This window comes from Felis catus, chromosome X (assembly GCF_018350175.1).
Source record: "Felis catus isolate Fca126 chromosome X, F.catus_Fca126_mat1.0, whole genome shotgun sequence".
Taxonomy (NCBI): domain Eukaryota; kingdom Metazoa; phylum Chordata; class Mammalia; order Carnivora; family Felidae; genus Felis; species Felis catus.
Genome location: NC_058386.1, coordinates 68,536,426 through 68,549,317, shown reverse-complemented (window position 1 = coordinate 68,549,317; position 12,892 = coordinate 68,536,426).

Below are 12,892 nucleotides of genomic sequence, written 5' to 3'. Positions count from 1 at the left end.
AACCTACTTGGCTAAACACATATGTTTATAATTATTTTTGAAGTTTTTGGTTTTTATTAATGTCAAAGTGGCTTGTTGCAGAGAGAAGGCATCAAATGTGAAACCTTCTTTGTTTTGATGATGAATGTGGCTTAAAATATTCAACCATAGAGATATTTGTGCCAGACACAAAGCCATGGGTTGTTCCTATTTTCCAAATTCAGTTATGAAGAAAATGGAAGAAATTTTAATATTTTCCAATGAGACTGAGTTGGTGAAAATAATTCCCATTATAACTTATTCTGTCCAAGTCAGTCTTATATGACTGAAACATACGACAGTGATGCATATGAAAACAAAAGGATTTTCTAGCAAAGAGCCCTTTATAATTTAATACTGTTCTCTCTACACCCTGTAGTGCAAGTTTTGACTGTCCTAGAACCTCTGACCTCATGATTAATGATGCTGTTTCTTCCCTCCCCACTTCCCTTCACCTCATTATGATCTACTTGAGTTTGGACCAACACAATTCAGTTATCACCTCTTATTTCTTGCATTTCCCCTGAAATGCAATACACCATGATTTTGGAGGACATTTATTTGGGACAGATAGATTATTGCATTCCTCACTTATATAGGCATGAATAGTTATGCATTCAGTTAACTGGGTTTTCTTTATACTAGTGATGAGACAGAAAGTTTGGAATGTGGACTTTCCATCTTTGCCAACTTTCACTTTCTTCCCTCATCTATGTTCCTTTTTTCCATTTACCCTTTTTCAATATTTCTGCTCTCTGTGTTCCAAAGAAACAGGAAATGAATGATGAGCTGAGAGTGCTGTAGAAGTAGGCACATCCAATTTCTTTTCTACACTCAAAGCTTTCATGTATGTGGTATAAACATAAGTGGCTGAGATGTGAAAATGCACAATGAAATATATTTCTATCAATTAATGGTATAACTAGCTAATAAAAGCCAAGTGTTAAATTTCCAGAAATTTTGTGAGCTGCGTGTTAAATCAGTATTATTAAAAATTAAATAATATAAACTTACAATTAAGTAATTTATAAGAAAACCAAAGGTAACAAGTACATCTCAATTCTTAATTATTTTTTACTAAATTTGGTATTATCTGTGATATTAAGATTACTTACATTTATTGCACCTGCCTAGTGGGAATACTATATAATGGTGTGCCACTGTTCATCACTTCCCAATTCTTCTGTCAGTGTTATCATGTTGCTAGCTTGAAACTGGACATAGTGGGAGTATTTTCACTATGGAAATAGCAAGTTCTACAAATAAAGATTTGATCCTTTGTTTTGTTGATTTTTTAAACCTAAGAATCAGCAAACTACAATCTGTGGGCCAAATATAGCCTGCCATCTAGTTTTTCTCAGTAAAGTTTTATTGAACTATAACCAGCTCCGGTGCTGCAATGATGGCATTGAATAGTTGCAAATGAGACTCTGTGGCTTGCCAAAACCAAAACATTAACAGTATGTTCCCCTACATAAAATATTTGCCAATTCTTGGTCTAAGTTTAAGAATATGGAAGAAAATGTTAATGATGCAAATAAACCTTACAAGTGTAATGTGTCTGTAGATGTGACACTGTGGGTAGCACAAAAAATTAAATAACCAGAAAACACAACATTTACCAGCAAAGCATAGTATGAAACAATCAGAATATACTGGTTGTATTGAGGAAAAATGTAAATTAAGGTGTCAATTAATAGAGATTTTATTTAGACCAATCTTTAATATAGCTGGATTATATACACTGAGAGCAGGTATTTTTTATTTAGTCATACAGCATCTAGCAGTGCTGAACAGATGGTAGCCACTCAGGTTATTTCTGTGAATTGCAAATGACTCTTACCTAAAAGGAAGCCTTCAACTTATATTCATATAAAACAAATTCCCAAATATATATTTTGATAATTCCCAACAAACTTTGAAATATATAAGTTTCAAATTATTAGCTATATATGGTCAATAAGGGCAATGAGATCCATAAATGTTAAATATTTTTGCTACTTAAACTGTGGTTTCTAGATGAGCAGCAGCAAGCATCTCATCACTTTTGACCTTGTTAGAAATGCAAAACACACTATTTCAAGTGTACTCCAGATCTACTCCTCCAGAACAGCATGTTAACAAAATTCCCAGTTGATTCCTGTGTACATAAAGCTAGATCAAGAACTTCTAAGAAGAGTGTTCTATCATACTGTCGCCCTTGTATACTATGCTTTCATAATTCAAAATATGAGAACTAAAACAATATGCCAGTTCTTGGATTCAATAAGTAACAAAAAATGTTTATTGATTCCAATATATTTTTCCACTTTAGCTATGTCATCTGATTTTATTCTAAAAAAATTCTCCTAAGACACAAAGGATGAGAATGGTTATCTTTATTAATAATGAGTTAATAAAGATACAGATAATTACTGTTTTAAACCAACTTTAAACAGTATGTTAGTGACAGACTCTCCAGGTGAGCATTTTACATCAGTTTATTTTCCTATCAAAGTAGACCAGAGACAATTGTCTGATAAATTCAGATTCCTCATATAATCTATCTGGATATTTCGGGATACTAAATATCCACTCTCACACACACACACCCATTCCACAAAGTTTATGAAGAAATTAGCAAAATAGGGTTTACGCCTGAAATGTCTATGTGATTTTGTATAAACCCAGTCTCTGCCTATGTAGACTTTAATCTATACAGGGACCTTTTAACTTAAAATATTGGATTACAGAAAATGTTTGGGTGCCAACAATAAAAAAGTAACTGAAAATGTCATATTTTTATTTACAAAATAAATAAATTTTAATAACAAGGTAAACAAGTTGTTTCTTTTTTCCCACATTGTTATTTAAAGTCTAGTTAGTTAAGGGGCACCAAGGTGCTCAAACAGTTAAGTATCTATCCCACTCTTGAGATTGGCTCAGGTCATGATCTCAAGGTTTGTGAGATTGAGCCCCACATTGGTCTCTGAGCTGACAGTGCAGAGCCTGCTTGGGATGCTCTCTTGCCTTTTCTCTCTGCCCCTCCACAGCCTCCCCCCTCTCCCCCTCTCAAAATAAATAAACTTAAAAAAATAAATTCTAGTTAGTTAACATATAGTGTAATATTGTTTTCAAAAGTAGAATTTAGCGATTCATTATTTACATATAACAGTGTTCATCACAACAAGTGCCCTCCTTAATACCCATCATCAGTTTAGCCATCCCCTGTCCACCTCCCTCTAGCAACCCTCAGTTTGTTCTCTATGCTTAAGAGTCTTTTCTGGTTAGACATCATCTCTTTTTCTATTGTTCTTACTTTCCCTGTGTTCATATGGTATTTATCTTTCTCTGACTTATTTTGCTCAGCATAATACACTCTAATTCCATCCACGTTGTTGCAAAAACCAAGGTATACTTTTTGATGACTAACATTCCATTGTGTGTATGAGTGTGCATGTGCGTGTGTGTGTGTGTGTGTGTGTGTGCATGCTCCTGCACATATAATCACTTCTTTATCCATTCTTCAGTAGAAGGATATTTGGGCTTTTCCCATAATTTGGCTATTGATGATAATGCAGCTATAAACATTGGGGTTCATGTGCCCCTTCGAACCAGTATGATTGTATCTTTTGGATAAATACCTAGTAGTGCAATTTCTGGGTCTCAGTTCTATTTTTAACTTTTTGAGGAATCTCCATACTATTTTCCAGAGTGGCGGCACCAATTTGCATTCCCACCAACAGAGTAAGAAGGTTCCCCATTCTCCACATCCTTTCCAACATCTGTTGTTCCTGTATTGTTAATGTTAGCCATTGGGTGAGGAATTTCTCATTGTGGTTTTGATTTGTATTTCCCTGTTGATGAGTGATGTTGAACATCCTTTCATGTTTCTTTTAGCCATCTGTATGTCTTCTTTGGGAAAAAAAATGTCTATTTGTGTCTACTTCCAATTTCTTAAAAGGATTATTTGGTTTTGGGGGTGTTGAGATTGATAAGTTGTATATAGTTTTTTGATATTAACTCTTTATCAGATATGTCATTTGAAAATATCTTCTCCCATTCTGTAGCTGCCTTTTAGTTTTGTTTATTGGTTACTTCACTGTGCAGAAGCTTTTCATCTTGATGAAATCCCAATAGCTAATTTATGCATTTGCTTTCCTTGCTTCTGGAAACATGTCTAGTAAAATGTTGCTAAAAAGTTGCCAAACATGTTGCTACCTGTGTTCTCCTCTAATATTTTAATGGTTTTCTTTCTCACAGTTAGGTTGCCATCTGTTTTGAATTTATTTTTGTGTATAGTGTAAGAGAGGGGTCCAGTTTCCTTCTCTATGCTGTTTCCCAGGTTCCCCACAAATATTTGTTGAAGCGTCTTTTTCTCCATTGGATATTCTTTCTTGCTTCATTGAACATTAGTTGACCATATAGTTGCGGGTCAATTCCTGGATTTTCTATCCTGTTCCACTGATCTATGTGTCTATTTCTGTACCAATAACATACTATCTTGATGACTGCACCATTGTAATATAGTTTGAAGTCTGGAATTGTGATGCCTCCACTTTTGCTTAACGTTTTCAAAAATTTTTTGGATGTTTGAGATGTTTTGTGATTTCATACAAATTTGAGGACTGTTTTTTCTAGCTCTGGAGTATTGATTAAATGTGTAGATTTCTTTGGGTAGTACAGACATTTTAACTATATTTATTCTTTCAATCCATGAGCATGGATTATTTTTCAATATGTTTGTGTCCTTTTCAGTTTCTTTCATAAGTGGTCTATAGTTTTCAGAACACAGATCTTTTACCTCTTTTGTTAGGTTTATTCCTAGGTATCTTAGGATTTTGGTTGCAATCGTAAATAGGATGAATGGTTTGATTTCTATTTCTGCTGCCTCATTATTGGTGTATAGAAATGCAACAGAATTCTGCACATTGATTTTGTATCCCGTGACTTTGCTGAATTCGTGTATCAGTTCTAGTAATTTTTGATGGGATATTTTGGGTTTTCTACATAGAGAACCATGTTGTCTGAGAATAGCCAAAGTCTGACTTCTTCCTTGCAAGTTTGGATGCTTTTGTTTATTTTGTTGCCTGATTGCTGAGGCTAGGACTTCCAGTACTATGTTAAATACCAATGGTGAGAATGGACATCCCTGTATTTTTCCTGACCATAGAGGAAAAGCTCTTAGTCTTTTCCTATAGATGATGATACTGGTTGTGGTTCTTTCATATATGTCCTTTATGATGTTGAGATACATTCTTTCTATTCCCAATTTGTTGAGGCGTTTTATCAAGAGACGATGCTGTACTTTGTCAAGTGCTTTTTCTGCATCTATTGAAAAGATCATGTGATTCTTGCCTTTCTTTTATTAATGTCATGTTGATCGATTTGCAAATACTGAACCATATTTGCAGCACAGAAATAAATCCCCTTTGTGGTGAATAATTCTTTCAATGCACTGTTGGACTCAATTTGCTAGTAACTTGTTGAGAGAATTTTTGCATCCATGTTCATTAGTGATACTGGCCTATCATTCTCTTTTTAGTGGGGTCTTTGTCGATATTGGAATCAAGATACGTCTGGCCTCATAGAATAAGTTGGAAGTTTTCCTTCCATTTCTATTTTTTGGAACAGTTTGAGAAGAATAGGTATTACTTCTGTTGTAAATGTCTGGTAAAATTCCCTTGGGAAGCCATCTGGCCCTGGGATTTTGTTTCCTGAGAGAATTCTATTACTAATTCAATTTCTTTGCTAGTTATATGACTTTTCAAATGTTCTTTTTTGTGTGTGCTTCAGTTTTGGTACTTTGTATGTTTCTAGGTATTTATCCATTTCTTCCAGATTGCCTAGTTTGTTGGCATACAATTTTTCACAATAGTCTCTTATAATTGTTTTTATTTACTTGTTATTGTTTGCGATCTCTCTCTTTTCATTTGTGATTTTGTTTATATGTGCCCTTTTTCTTTTCTGTTTGATAAGTCTGGCTAGTGGTTTATAAATTGTATTAATTCATTCAAAGAACCAGCTCTTAGTTTCCTTGAGATGTTCTAATTTCTTTTGTTTGTTTGTTTGTTCTGTATCTTTTATTTCTACTCTTCTTCTGCTGGCTTTAGGCTTTATGTGCTGTTCCATTTCTAGATCCTTTTGATGTAAAGTTTGGTTGTGCATTTGAGAATTTTCTTGTGTTTTGAGGTAGGCTTGTATTGCAATATAAATTCCTCATAGGATCATTTTTGCTGCATCCCAAATGTTTTGGACTGCTGTGTTTGCATTATCATATGCTTCCTTGATTTTTTTTCTTCTTTTAATTGCCTGGTTAACCAATTTGTTCTTTAGTAAGATATTCTTTAATCTCCATGTATTTGTGGTCTTTCCATTTTTTTTCTTGTGGTTCACTTCACAGTTGATAGAATTGTGGTCTAAATATATTCTTGGTATAATTTCAATATTTTTGTGTTTGTTGAGGGCTTATTTGTGACATAGTATGTGATTTATCCTGAACATTTTCCATGTGCAGTAGAAAAGAATTTGTATTCTGCTGCTTTAAGATTAAATGTTCTATTTCTGTTAACTCCATCATGTTTAGTGTGTCATTCAAAGCAACTGTTTCCTTGTTGAACTTCTACTAGATGGTCTGTCCATTGCTATGAGTGGAGTGTTAAAAACCCCCTATTATTCTATTATTATTAATGAGTCTTTTTATATTTATTATTAAATGCTTTACACATCTGTGTGCTCTAAAGTTAGAGGCATAAATATTTACAATTGTTCAACCTCCTTGATGTATAGACCCTTAAATTGATATAATGACTTTTCTCATTTATTGTTACACTCTTTGGTTTAAAATACACTTTGTTTCATATAAGTATTGCTACTCTAGTTTTCTTTTTGTGTCCATTAGCATGATAGATGGTTCTTTATCTCCTCACTTTCAATCTGCTGATGTGTTTAGGTCTAAAATGAGTCTCTAGTAGGCAGTATATAGATGGGTCTTATTTTTTTTATTGATTATGATACTTTATGTCTTTTGATTGGAACATTTACTCCATTTACATTCAGAATGGTTACTGATAGATATGAATTTAGTGTCATTAGTGACCTGTATAGTCATTGTTTCCGGAGATGTTCTCTGTTCCTTTCTAGTCTTGCTGTTTCTGGTCTTTCTTTACCTCACAGACAGTCCCCTTTCATATTTCTTGCAGAGCTGGTTTAATTGTCATGAACTCCTTTAGTTTTAGTTTGGGAAACTATCTCTGTTTCTACTTTGAACAACAGCTTAGCTAGATAAAGTATTTTTGACTGCATTTTTTTTCCATTCAGCACTTTGAATATATAATTCCAGCCCTTTCTGGACTGTCAAGTTTCTGTGGTGAGGTCTACTGTTGACCTTATTTGTCTTCCCTTGTAAGTTATAGATTTCTTTTCTATTGATGCTCTCAGGATGTTTTCCTTATCTCTGTATTTTGTGAATTTTACTACAATATGTCTTGATGTTGGCCTCCTTTTGAGAGTTCTCTGTGTTCCTGGATTTGGATGTTTGTTTCTTTCCCCAGAGTAGGTAATTTCTCAGCTATAATTCTGTCAAATAAACTTTCTGTCCCTTTTTCTGTCTTTTCTTTTTTTGGGACTTCTATGATGCAAATTATCCTTAAAGGAGTCACTGAGTTCCCTAAGTCTACATTTGTGACCCAATACCTTTATTTCCCTCTTCTTTTCAACTTCATAATTTTTCATAATTTTGTTCTCCATATCACTGATTTGTTCCTCTGTTTTGTCCATCTTCCATGTCATTGCTTCCATTCAGTTTCACATCTCAATTATAACAGTATTTTAAAATTTCATCCTGACTAGTTTTTAGTTCTTTTATCTCTGCAATGAGGGATTCTATAGTGTGTTTTATGCGTTTTTCAAGCCAAGACAGTATACTTATGATTATTGTTTTTTAAATTCTGGTCCTGACATATTACTTGTATCTGTTTTCTGAATTTTTTTGTGTTTATTTATTTTTGAGAGAGAGAGACAGAGCATGAACAGGGGAGGGAGAGAGAGAGAGAGAGAGAGAGAGAGAGAGAGAGAGAGAATCCAAAGCAGGCTCTAGGCTCCAAGCTGTCAGCACAGAGCCTGACATGGGGCTTGAACCCACGAATGGTGAGATCAAGATCTGAACCAAAGTTGGATGCTTAACTGACTGAGCCTCCCAGGCACCCCACTTGTATCTGTTTTGATTAGATCCCTGACCTTTTCTTGTTTTCTTTTGTGGATGAATTTCTCCATTGTGGTATTTTGCCTCTGTTTCTGTCTTCTGTGTGTTAGGAATACCTGCTATGTTTCCTACTCCTGAATATAATGGCTATATTAAGAAGAGATCATATACTGTCCATGGCCTCATACTTCAGGACATATTTCTGGTTTATGCTGTGTGAACTCTGATGTGGGTCAGTTCTCTGCAGAGTATCACCTTGCCTACAGTAGGGAGTATTTAGACCTTGTCCAGTGCATCACAGGTTTTAACTATGTGTGTTTTGGTTGGCTTGATAAAAGAGGCTAGATGCAATTTCTACTAGAGGTGAAGTTTTTCATCACTATGTGTCCAGTAGATTTGGTGTGATGGGAGGAGGGTTGCCTGGTCTTCTGGGAGAAGGGCCTGCTGCTCCACTAGCTGTGAGGCATGATTGCTCTAGTAAAGGTGCACCTCCAGAGCACAGGGAAGTGGGGTCTGGGGTAAGTAGCTCAAGCCTCCACTGTGAGTGCTGTGATGCTAACTGAAGTCCATTAGTGCTGATCAGTGGGGAATAAAAATGGCATCATTCTGGTACCTGGAGAGGGGAGATTGTGCCTCCTGCTTTTCAGGAAGACCTCACGAAAGAGTGAATATTTTCTTCTTGTAAGTCCCATAGATCCCTCAGTTCCCTGCCCTCACCCTACCCTTGTCTGAGTCATTTGCCTAACTGGTGGTGCAGTGCTCCTGTGTTTTATATATCAGGCATGTGGGCCGATTGCCAAAACTCCCAATTTAGGGACCTGGTGTGGTGCAGACCCCCATTGATCCTCTGGGGAAGGGTTTCACTGCACTGTGGCTTGTGCTGCATTGTCATTAAAGGTAGTTGCACAAACTTGCAGGGGCTTGAAGTTTATGGTAAAGCACAGCAAAAAATGGGTATCCAAATTAGCTGTCCTCAGCAGTTGCCTCTGTACCTCTGCTAATGAATAGAGCAGCTCAATGGCTCCCAATGCTTTTGGTTTTGTCCACTAAGAAGCAGTGCCACACCTCCCAAATGCACTCCAAAAAGGGGAATTATGTCCCTCTGTGGGGCCAAGGGCATCCACAGACTGCACTATCCACTCCCATGCCTATGTCTTCCTTTTCCACAGTACTATCAATATGCCCACCAGAATCTACCCCACTAATGGAACTGACTTCTAAAAACCTCAGACTTTGAGCTCTGCTGCTTATAAAAAACTTGCAATAATCAGCTCCTCCCATTTTCTGAGTCAACAATTTTGGGGAAACGTTTTTCTTGTGCAATCTACTGTATGGTGCTTTCTCTGTCCTCTCTCTGTGATCAGGTCTCCCTCCCCTCTGCAGCACCTGTGTTTCTTTTATCCCCCAAATCACATCTCTGTACTTTCTACCTTCCACAATGTGGCTTCTTTTCTCCTTCTAGTTGTGCAGTTTGATCTCTCAGTCCTTAGATTTTAGTCCTAAAATCTGTGTTCTAAGGATGATGTAAGCATAGACTACCTCTAACATGCCACCATCTTTTTTTTTTTAATTTTTTTCCCCAATGTTTATTTATTTTTGGGACAGAGAGAGACAGAGCATGAACGGGGGAGGGGCAGAGAGAGAGGGAGACACAGAATCGGAAACAGGCTCCAGGCTCTGAGCTGTCAGCCCAGAGCCCGACGCGGGGCTCGAACTCACAGACCGCGAGATCGTGACCTGGCTGAAGTCGGACGCTTAACCGACTGCGCCACCCAGGCGCCCCTAACATGCCACCATCTTAACTGCCAGGAGACTGATTATTTTTTTTTAAGTAGCATGTTGTTTTAGTCTATTAAAGTAATGAAACCAGTGGATAATTAAGCAAATATTTCATATTTATGTGTAGAGCAGTGTAACTGGTTAGATCAAAGTATTGGTATCTAATGATCAATAATACCTTATTGTTTATCATATTTTATTATTTTAGTTTGAGTATCATTACAATCAAAAACATATTGTCTCTATTATATTGCATTTTATTTTGTTTCCTCGAGTTATCCCTTCCTGTTTATCCATCCCCAGAAAGCTATACAGAGATACTTGTGCTGGGTCTTCATTAATCCTGCATTTGCTAGATGATATCTGAGGCACAGTGGGCTTATACAGAAATTAGTTTGGCCTGAAAACTGGCCTAAAGATTGGAGTCCAGGGATCACTTGACAAATTCCCTTAAACCAAGCCCAATATAAAGAACAACAACAAAAAAAATGATAATAACAGTTATAAAAGACCACATACAGGAAGAACTAAGAATTGACTTGATGTGTATATATTTGGGAGTACCTTTGTTAAACTAGTATTCAGAAGCTTTATGCTTGTTAGAATTTGTACATGCTGATTTATGAATGTTTTCATATTACATCATTCAAAAGATACTACAAACTGATATGTCAAACCAATTATTTAGGCATAAATAATAACTTCAGTCAATTCATTATAAGAGCTCTTTATGGCTATGGAATAAGTTATTAAGTAATTAATTATTCTTCCAAACTTTAATAAAATTCCAGTTAGTTAACATATAGTGTAGTATTGATAACAGAAATGGAATTTAGTGATTCATAACTTACATGTAACACCTATTGCTCATCCAAACAAGTGCCATTTGTAATGCCAGTCACCATTTAGCCTTACCCCACTCAACTCCCCTCCAGGAATCCTCAGTTTGCTCTCTATAGTTAAGAGTCTCTTATGGTTTACATCTATTTTTATTTTATTATATTTTTTCTTCACTTCTCATATAACCATTTGTTTTGTTTCTTAACTTCTACATATGGGTGAAATCATATGGTATTTGTTTCTCTGACTCATTCATTTCGCTTACTGTAATACAAGCTACTTCCATCCATGTTGGCACAAATGGAAAGATTTGATTCATTTTGATTGCTGAGTAATATTCTTTCTGTATGTGTAAATATATATACATACATATATGTATATACATATGTATATATGTATATACATATATGTATGTATATATATATACACATATATACATATATTTATGTGTATATATGTGTGTATATATATGTGTATATATATATATATATATATATATACTACTTCCTTTTTATGATAAGTGAAAATAAAATTTATTTGAATGATTTTGTCTTCTCAGGCATAAATATTTTATTTCCACAAAATTAATAATACACAGTAGTTCATTTTTTATTTTGTTTCCCTTGCATCCGGAGACGTGTTGAATAAGAATTTGCTGTAGCCAAGATCAAAGAGGTTTTTGCCTGCTTTCTCCTTGAGGATTTTGATGGCTTCCAGTCTTACATCTAGCTCTGCTATCTATTTTGACTTTATTTTTGTGTATGGTGTAAGAAAGTGGTCCAGGTTCATTCTTTTGCGTGTCGCTGTCCAGTTTTCCCAACAACACTTGCTGAAGATACTGTCTTTATTCCATTGGCTATTCTTTCCTGCTTTGTCAAAGATTATTTGGCTATGTGTTTGTGGGTCCATTTCTGGGTTCTCTATTCTGTTCCATTGATCTGAGTGTCTGTTCTTGTGGCAGTACCATACTGTCTTGATGAATACAGCTTTGTAGTATAGCTTGATGTCCGGGATTTGATGTCTCCTGCTTTGGTTTTCTTTTTCAAGATTGCTTTGGCTACTTGGGGTCTTTTCTGGTTCCATAAAAGTTTTAGGATTATTTGTTCTAGCTCTGTGAAGAATGCTGGTGTTATTCTGATAGGGATTGCATTGAATGTGTAGACTGCTTTGGGTAGTATTGACATTTTAACAATATTTGTTCTTCCTATACAGGAGCATGGAATAGTTTTCCAATTTTTTGTGTCTTCTTCAACTTATTTCATAAGCTTTCTATACTTTTCAGTGTATAAATTTTTCACCTCTTGGGTTATATTTATTCCTAGGTATTTTATGGGGTTTGGTGCAATTGTAAATCGGATCAATTCCTTGATTTCTCTTTCTGTTGCTTCATTGTTGGTGTATAGGAATGCATTCGATTTCTGTGCATTAATTTTATATCCTGCAACTTTGCTGAGTTCTTGAATCAGTTCTAGAAGTTTTTGGTGGAACCTTTTGGGTTTTCCATATAGAGTATTATGTCATCTATGAAGAGTGAAAATTTGGCCTTCTCCTGGCTGATTTGGATGCCTTTTATTTCTTTGTGTTGTCTTATTGCTGAGGCTAAGACTTCCAATACTACGTTGAATAACAGTGGCGAGTGGACATCCCTGTCTTGTTTCTGACATTAGGGGGAAAGCTCTGTTTTTTTTTTTATTTTTTTAACGTTTATTTATTTTTGGGACAGAGAGAGACAGAGCATGAATGGGGGAGGGGCAGAGAGAGAGGGAGACACAGAATCGGAAGCAGGTTCCAGGCTCTGAGCCATCAGCCCAGAGCCTGACGCGGGGCTCGAACTCACAGACCGCAAGATCGTGACCTGAGCTGAAGTCGGATACTTAACCGACTGAGCCACCCAGGTGCCCCAAGCTCTCAGTTTTAAAGTAGGGATAGAAGGATCATACCTCGAGATCATAAAAGCCATATATGAAAGACCCATACAAGTGTTTGAATTGTTTGTTCTAGCTCTGTGAAAAATGATGGTATTATTTTAATAGAGATTGCATTGAATGTGTAGAGATCTTCGGGTAGTACAGA